Below are 8,768 nucleotides of genomic sequence, written 5' to 3'. Positions count from 1 at the left end.
CTCCCCCCCACCCTGCCCCTCTATGAGACTCTTTATCTCCAATAAACCACCAGAAAACCAGAAGTGGCGCTGTGGCTTAAGTGGTAAAGCACTAGCCATGAGCTGAAGAGCTGAGGGACAGTGCCTACCACCCACCAAAAAAAAAAAAAAAAGCCCCCCCCCAAAGTTTAATTAATACTTCTATTTGTTTGTTACTGTTATTTCACAAAGTAATCTCAGAAATTCTCAATTTCTTGCTTTGAGAGAACTGGGGTTACAGAGTGGGCCACAATATTTATGCAAGTGCTCTACTGGTGAACCACAGTCTTCAGCCCAGTAGTTAGGGTTTTTTTTGGTCTGTCATAAGGCTTGAACTCAGGGCTTGGGTGCTGTCCCTGGGCTCTTCAGCTCAAGGAAATAACTTTACCACTTGAGCCACAGCACCACTCTGGCTTTCTGGAGGTTAATTGGAGATTAGAGTCACAGACTTTCCTGCCCAGGCTGGCTTTGAACCTTAGTCCTCAGATCTCAGCCTCCTGAGTAGCTAGGATTACAGGTGTGAGTCACTGCGGCCTGGCTTATAATTAGAAAAAATACAATTAGGAAAAAAATGTGCCACAGACTCTAAATGACAATTCTAAAATGTGATATAGTCTAAAGGAACTACTTTAAAGAGGACACCGCACTACTGTATACATAAATTCTATCTTTAAAAAATATTTCATATAAAATGCAATCTAAAAATTGCATATCGAGAACACTAAACCACGTTTGGGAGACCTTAATTCTCTGCTCCATAAATAACCTTCTGATTTATTTAGTTTTAAAATTCTTGAGGCCTGTTTACAATAAATGCTTTTCAATTGTCTATTGAGCATACGAAACATTAAAAAAATTCAGCGTCTTAAAATATTCTTTAGTACCAAGAAAGCAAGGTTTGTTTGTTTGTTTGTTTGTTTTGGGGGGGAGAACTCAAGTTTGAATTCTGTACCTACCCTTCTTTTTTAAAGTAAAACTACATTGGGATGAGGAGGGACAAATCTTTTCTCCTAACAACAACAGTGGATTTTAAATTATCAATACATTTCTTTTCTTTAGAACTTTAAAAAATTATTATAAAGGTGATGTTCAGAGGGGTTAACGTTTCCGTTCTTATTTTTAAGAAAACAAGTGTTATGTGAGACCCATTTTCACATAGGAAAACAAACCATGGGAACACGTGCTTGCATTTGCTCCTAGGGAACTCTGGCAAGGGAGCTGACCGTCAGCGCCGCTGGTGTAGTGGTATCATGCAAGATTCCCATTCTTGCGACCCGGGTTCGATTCCCGGGCGGCGCAGCTACGTTTTGCTCTCCCGCATGCTAGACATTTTGAAACACAGTAATATCATAATCCTTCTATTAAGTTTTTTTCTTTTTTAACATTTTTTCCTGAATATTTCTATTTCATTCTAATTCACTATCCAAACACCCGTATCTGAAACTGAAAAAGTTTACGCCAAGCCTGAATTAGTCAATTTTGCGCCTGCGCTAAGCCATTTCCCCGCCCGAGCCTGGAGTTGGAAGAGCGGCTGCGCAACAAGTGAACCTATGGATTGAATGATAGACCAGCGGCCACGCGAGGTGGAGAGTGCAAGGTTCTTCTGCGCCTGCGTGGTCCCGGTCACTCCGCCGGCGGCTCTTGGGTTCCCGGCTCGCCGCCATCTTGGATAGGAGCTTCATTGTTCACGCTGGGCCGAGCGATTTAGTGTCATTGCCGTGGAAGAAGACGAAGTCACCCGCGGCCGGCCGAGAAACCCCTCAATTCCGCAGCTAGAGCTGCTCAAACGATCTGGGAGGTAGTGAAGGGCAGGGAGCTGGACCCAGAGGCGCCGCCGCCGCCGCGACCACCACAGCCATGGAGGACGAGATGCCCAAGACTCTGTGAGTCTGGAGCAGCGATGAGGGAGGCGGGATGGTGGTCGTCCCGGAGGGAGGCCTCGGCGCCGCGCCGCCCCGCGGCCTCTGGTTCCGCGCCGCTCTCGGGAGCGCACACCGGGATGCTGAGAGCCGAGAGCCGGGCTGGGAGCGGACCAAGTGGAGGGAGCGGGGCTCCGCGCCCAGTGCAGCCCTGCACCCCGCTTCGGCGCCGCGTGGCCCTCCGCGGTCCTCGGACCGGGGGGAAGACTTGCCATCCCAGCCGCCCCGCGGCCCCGCGCACCTGCCCTTTGTCCTAGGCTGACTCCCCCCACCCCCTTTACGGTGAACCTTTTGTAAAATTTCAGCCCGATGTCCTCCCGAATCGCTGTCATTTCCCTGTTGGCAGGATTTTTATTCCCCTTCTGGAGGCAGAGAGTTGCCACCTTGGCGGGGGGAGGTGGGGGGGAAGCCATCTGTCTTTAACCTTTGGCTTTCCTTCGGTTGCACTCCCCCCATCCTCGATCCAAAAGCCTGATTGGACACCCCAAGGACTTGCAAACTGCCTTTTTAAAGTGGAGATTCACACGGAGAAATGTATCTTCCAGGCCTTTTTTTTTTTTTTTTAAGTGAAGCAACAGTTGAAGTTATATAGTCAAGTCTGAGGAGTTTTAGTTAACATTGAATGATCCGAGCCTGAGATATTTTCTTTGTGCCATAGCTTCCCCCATTTGCTTTCTTTGTTTTTCAGAGTAACATTGGAGTGAGGTGTAATCTGCCTTTGTTGTATTTCTCGAAAAATAAGGGGAAAGCTCACTGAGTAATGTGGGTGTTTTGGCGTGTTTTGTTAGTATATTTGATGCTTACAACGCTTTTTCAGGATGCATATAGGAGTGAAGCAGACTTAACATCTGTCTCACATAGTTAACTTTTTCGTGAGTCCCATTGATAGCTTTTTTGGTCGTTATTCTTGGAATACTGGCAGTTTGAGGGCTCTGTGCATTTAAAAATGCAATTTTAGATTTGCTATTCAGTAGCTACTGAAGTTTTGAAATTGCATGTAACTTTTTCATGGTCAAATTTCTTTGAATTTCAAATTATTTCTAATAGATATGGGGAACCACAGTTGCACTTGGTTTCTTCATGGTTTAAGCATTTTTCTAATTTATTTAATAATTACGTGCATATATATAACTTATTTACTTTTTTGTGCTAGATCTGGAGCTTGAATTCAGGGTCTACGCACTGTCCCTGAGCTTCTTTTGCTTAGCACTCAAACACTTGAGCCACAGCTCCACTTCTGGCTTTTTTGGTGATTAATTGGAGATGAGAGTCTGACAGATTTTCCCGCCCCAGCTGGCTTCAAACTTAGATCCTCACATCTCAGCCTCCTGAGTAGCTAGGATTACAGGCATGAGCCACGGGTGCCCACTTGAAATATATTTTTGAAGTAATCATTAGGGCATTCCCTTTGTTTTTAGAAAGATATATAAATGAATTCTTTAAAAAGCAATTTAGTGAACAGTGTTTTTGTTTTTGCCAGTCCTAGGGCTTGAACCAGGGTCTGGGCACTGTCTATGAGCCTCTTTGTGCTCAAGGCTAGTACTACAAGGCACTTGCAGCTTTTTTTTTTTTTTTTTGTCGGTCGTGGAGCTTGAACTCTGGGCCTGGGCGCTGTCCCTCAGCTCTTCAGCTCAAGGCGAGCGCTCTACCACTTGAGCTACAGCACCAATTCCGGTTTTCTGGTGGTTTATTGGAGATAGGAGTCTCACGGTCTCTCCTGCCCAGGCTGGCTTTGAACCGCGATCCTCAGATCTCAGCCTCCTGAGTAGCTAGGATTACAGGCGTGAGCCACCAGCACCCGGCACTTGCAGCTTTTTCTGAGTAGTTTATTGGAGATAAGAGTCTCAGAGACTTTCACGCCTGGACTGGCTTTGAACCATGATCCTCAGATCTCAGCTTCCTGAGTAGATAGGATTACTAGTGGCTCAGGAGCCCAGTTTCTTTTTGTTTTTGGTTGGTCATGGACCTGAACTTTGGGCCTGGGCACTGTCCTTGAGCTCTTCAGCTCAAGGCTAGTACTCTACCATTTGAGCCACACAGCACCACTTCCAGCTTTTTCTGCTTAAGTGGTGCTGAGCAATTGAACTCAGGTCCTTACTCATGCAAGGCAAATATGCTACCGCTGAGCCACCTTCCCAATCCCTGTTTTTATGTTTTAAAACAAATTTTCAGGGCTGGGGGTGTGGCTCAAACTGTAGAGCTCCTGCCTAGCAAGCCCTAGGCTCTTAGCTAGAAATATGATAGCATTTTGAACTAAGTACTGTTCATCGTTTATAATTTTTAGATTATTTTGAAATGTTTTCAGACACTGTCAGTATTATCTGGGAACTTAGCCTTTTTAGTTATATCAAATAATATCAAATAATGGGAATATCAAATAATGAAGGCAGCTTCAGCATTCTCAGGCTGTACAAAAGCAGGTAGTTAAATAATACTAGATTGGAGGCAGGGAACTAGCCATTGCAGGATAAATAATGGACCTTCATTCATTCACAAAGTTACTGGATGATAAGTCTGTCAGGCTCTGTATTAAATGCTTTAAGTGCTCATTCACTCCCCATTAGAATTCTAAGGTAAATTACTGCATTTTGAGGATAAGAAAAAAATGAAGTTTAGAATTTTTGTCTAATATCCTTCTTTAGAATAGCCTATCCAAGAAATTTTTCACCTAGTCTATGATCTAGAATTGCTCTTATTACCTCCCTTGCTTCTACCTTATTCAACCAAACTCATTCTTTCCAGGCCAATCTTGATTAAATATAGGTAAGGACTAATCCCTAAATTTTTTCAACAATATTGTACTTTTAAAGTATTTGCCTTGATAATTCTGGGAGCCATGGGAGTTTAAATATAGTCTTGCTAGTGCTTGGTCCATGGTAAATGATAAATAAATTTGCTTTACAATCTAGTACAATTCAAGAAGTGAATCAAGATTTTACTCATTGAAAATAAAATAACTCGAATTTTCGTATTCTATGTGTTCTTAAATGGCTCAGAGGAAACACCGTCTTTTGCCACATCTATTTTCAGCAGCATCTTAAGTTAAAGACTGTCAGTATTCATCTTCTTGTCAGCAATACATTAGAAACATTGTAAAAGAACTCTCATAGTTTATGCTGCAAGCTGGGCACTTGGTGGATCATGCCTGTAATCCTGGCTACTCAGGAGGCTGAGATCTGAGGGCAACCCTGGCAGGAGTCTCTTACCTCCAATTAACCTGCACCAAATTGGAAGTGGCACTGATGCTCAAAGTGCTAGAACCTTGAGCAGAAGTGCTCAGAGACTATACAGTACCCAGTCCCTGGGTTCAAGGCCCATGACCAACCCTCCCCAAAAATTACTCTGCAAGATTATTTTGAGGAATGTTCAAGGCACAAAATTAATAAATTCAAACATTCTAGCAAGCAGGGGGGTGTACATACTATTTATTCTATATGAATTGGAAATTATCTATAATGAAAAAATAAAACATATGTAGTAAATCTGAATTGGTCTTGGTCACTTTAAGGACATTCAATTTGTGAATTAAAAACTACACACCCGGGGCTGGGAAGGTGGCTCAGTGGTAGAGTGCTTGCCTTGCATGCATGAGGCCCTGGGTTCGATTCCTCAGCACCACATAAGTAAAAAGAAAAAAGCTGGAAGTGGCGCTGTGGCTCAAGTGGTAGAGCGTTAGGTTGAGCTGAAGAGCTGAGGGACAGTACCCAGGCCCAGAGTTCAGGCCCCACAACTGGACCCCCCCAAAAAAAACCAAAAAACAAAAAAACTACACATCCATGGTGCATGATTGTAATTCTAGCTACATAGGAAGCTGAGAACCAAGAATCAAAAGTTCAAATCCAGCAGAAAAATGAAAAGTTTGGGCAGAAAAGTCCAAGAGACTCCATCTGCATAATGACCAGCAAAAAACTGGACTGGAGATGTGGTTCAAATGGTGGAATACCAGTCAAGTTATCAAAAAAGCTAAGCAAGCTCAAAGTCCTGAGTTATAGCCACCGCCCCCCCCCCCACCCAAAAAAAAAATCTCACAAAATCTTTACACCAAATTAGAAAATATTGGGCTGGGAATGTGTCTTAGTGGTAGAGTGCTTGCCTAGCATGTATGAAGCCCTGGGTTGGAGTCCTCAGTACCGTGAACAAAGAAAAAGCCGGAAGTGGTGCTGTTGCTCCAGTGGTAGACTGCTAGCCTTGAGCAAAAAAGCTCAGTGACAGAGTCCAGGCCCTGAGTTCAAGCCCCAGCCCTGGTCAAAAAGAAAGAAAAGAAAATACCACTGTTAGTTGATGGAAGTTAGCTTCCAAGCCCTTTAACATTAGTCATTGATTTGCTCTCAAGTGCAGTGCTTTTGAGATAGCTTATGCTCTTACTATATAGCTTTCACTTTTTTTTTTTTTTGGTTGGTCATGGGGATCTTGAACTCGGCCTGGGCGCTGCCCCTTGAGCCTTCAGCTCAAGGCGAGAGCTCTAGCACTTGAGGCACGGCACCACTTTGGTTTTCTGGTGGTTAATTGGAGATCAGAGTCTCACGGCCTTGAACCGTGATCCTCAGATCTCAGTCTTCTGTATCAGGTGTGAGCCACTGTCACCTGGCTCACTTTTTTTTTTTTAATTTAATTTTATTTGTGAACATACTGTACAGAGGGGTTACAATTACATGGGCAGGATAATGCGTACATTTCTTACCAAGCATTGCATCCTCCTCCTTTGTTTACCCTTCACATCCCTTCCCAGCCTCCCCCCTCCCCCCGGCTTACTTTTCTTGAAATTATGTTTATAAAGCAACCTTAAGAACCTGCAGCAGAAAAATTGCTGCATTCTAATGTGGGCCTTGTCATTCTAGCACTCTGTGGTTTTTTTTTTTTTTTTTTTTTGGTCGTTCGTGGGGCTTGAACTCTGGGCCTGGGCGCTGTCCCTCAGCTCTTCAGCTCAAGGTGAACACTCTACCACTTGAGTCACAGTGCCACTTCCCGTTTTCTGGTGGTTTATTGGAGATAGGAGTCTCACGGTCTTTCCTGCCCGGGCTGGCTTTGAACCGGGATCCTCAGATCTCAGCCTCCTGAGTAGCTAGGATTACAGGCGTGAACCACCAGTGCCCGGCAGCACTCTGAGTTTTTGTTTTTTTTGGGGGGGGGGTTTTGGGGCCTGATCTCGGGCCTAGGCGCTGTCCCTCAGCTCTTCAGCTCAAGGCTAGTGCTCTACCACTTGAGCCACAGCTCCACTTCCAGCTTTTTTTTGCTTATGTGGTACTGAGGAATCGAACCCAGGGCCTCATGCATGCAAGGCAAAAGTGCTCTACCACTGAGCCAACTCCGCAGCCCTTCTTCATATTTTTAATTATTATTTGCCCCACTTGTGGCCTTGTAATTTGTATGAAATATTTCTTCTATGTTGGATTGAATTTGATGTGTGTGTGTGTACTCATATGTATGTGTGTACTGGGGCTTGAACTCATGGCCTTGAACTCAGCCTTTTCTCACTCAAGGCTGATGCTCAACCACTTGAACTATACCTGCACTTCTGGCATTTTGCCATGAGAGTTCTGGATTTTCCCTGCCCTTGCTCACTTTGAACCAAGATCCTTAGGTTTCAGCCCCTAAAGTAGCTAGCCACCAGTGCCCAGCCTTTTTTTCCTCTCTGAAATAAGTCTTGGTTTTTTTGTTTTTTTTTTTTCCTTTGCTGGTCCTGGGACTTGAACTGAGAGCCTGCATGCTGACCCGAAGCCTTTTTTGCTCAAGGCTAGTCTACCACTTGGGCCCCATCTCCACTTCTGGCTTTTTTATTTTTTGGTTAATTGGAGATAAGAATCTCATGGGCTTTCCTCTTACACTGGCTTCAAACTGCCATGTTCAGATATCAGTCTCCTGATTATGATTATAGGCATGAGCCAGAGAGGTGCCCTCCTATGCAGTTTCCTTTTTTTTTTTTGGCCAGTCCTGGAGCTTGAACTCAGGGCCTGGCCACTGTCCCTGAGCTTTTCTTTGCTCAAGACTAGCACTCTATCACTTGAGCCACGGTGCCACATCTGTCATTTTCTGTGTATGTGGTATTGAGGAATAAAACCCAGGGCTTCATGCATGCTAGGCAAGCTCTCTACCACTAAGCCACATTCCCTGTCCCCTATGCAGTATCTTAACATGAAAATGAATAGCAAATATTTTCTCCCTGAATTTAGTAACTTAGACAAAATAATTTTCTAGCAAATGGCAGATGTTCAAATAATTCTGAGACTATACTTGATCTTGCTAGCAAATATTCATAGAGTACTTGCTCTTACAATATTCCAAGCAGTATTCTATACAGTAGATATGAATTTCAATAAACTCTGCTCTTAAGGAATTTATCTTAGTTTAAAAATCTTATGCTTAAAAAAAAATCTTATGCTTTTCACTCAAATTTTCAGAGACTTTATTATCAAATTCTGCATTTTAATATGATTGTGTCTGTAAACAAACCTAGCATTCGTGAATTTTCTTTGTAGATTATCAAGAGCTGTGTTAATAAAAGTGTGTATTTTAAGTATTTTGAATTTCAGTATTCTTAGGAGCTTCAGCATATTAAGTTGATATGAATTATCATTGATAGTTATCATATTTTCACTAGAAGTATTGATGATTTTTTTCCATCATATGTCACTTTGCAGGTATTTATTAAAAAAAATTAAAAACCAATATAAAAGTAACAAACAGTAGGGGCTGGGAAGGTGGCTTAGTGGTAGAGTGCTTGCCTTGCATGCATGAGACCCTGGGTTCGATTCCTCAGAACTACATAAGCAAAAAGAAAAAACCTGGAAGTGGCGCTGTAGCTCAAGTGGTAGAGCATTAGCCTTGAGCTGA

At 43.4% G+C, this 8,768-nt stretch overlaps 1 non-coding gene across 1 annotated transcript; it reads left to right on the top strand.

The window, feature by feature from the left end:
• The first annotated feature begins 1,246 nt into the window (after nt 1-1,246).
• On the top strand, nt 1,247-1,317 carry Trnag-ccc. The gene has a single exon. It is a non-coding gene; the product is annotated as a tRNA-Gly (tRNA).
• The last annotated feature ends 7,451 nt before the right edge of the window (nt 1,318-8,768 follow it).

The sequence above is a fragment of the Dipodomys ordii genome, unplaced genomic scaffold (assembly GCF_000151885.1).
Source record: "Dipodomys ordii isolate 6190 unplaced genomic scaffold, Dord_2.0 Scaffold63, whole genome shotgun sequence".
NCBI lineage: Eukaryota > Metazoa > Chordata > Mammalia > Rodentia > Heteromyidae > Dipodomys > Dipodomys ordii.
Note: the sequence above shows the minus strand (reverse complement) of the source record. Positions and strands in the feature narration are given on the sequence as shown.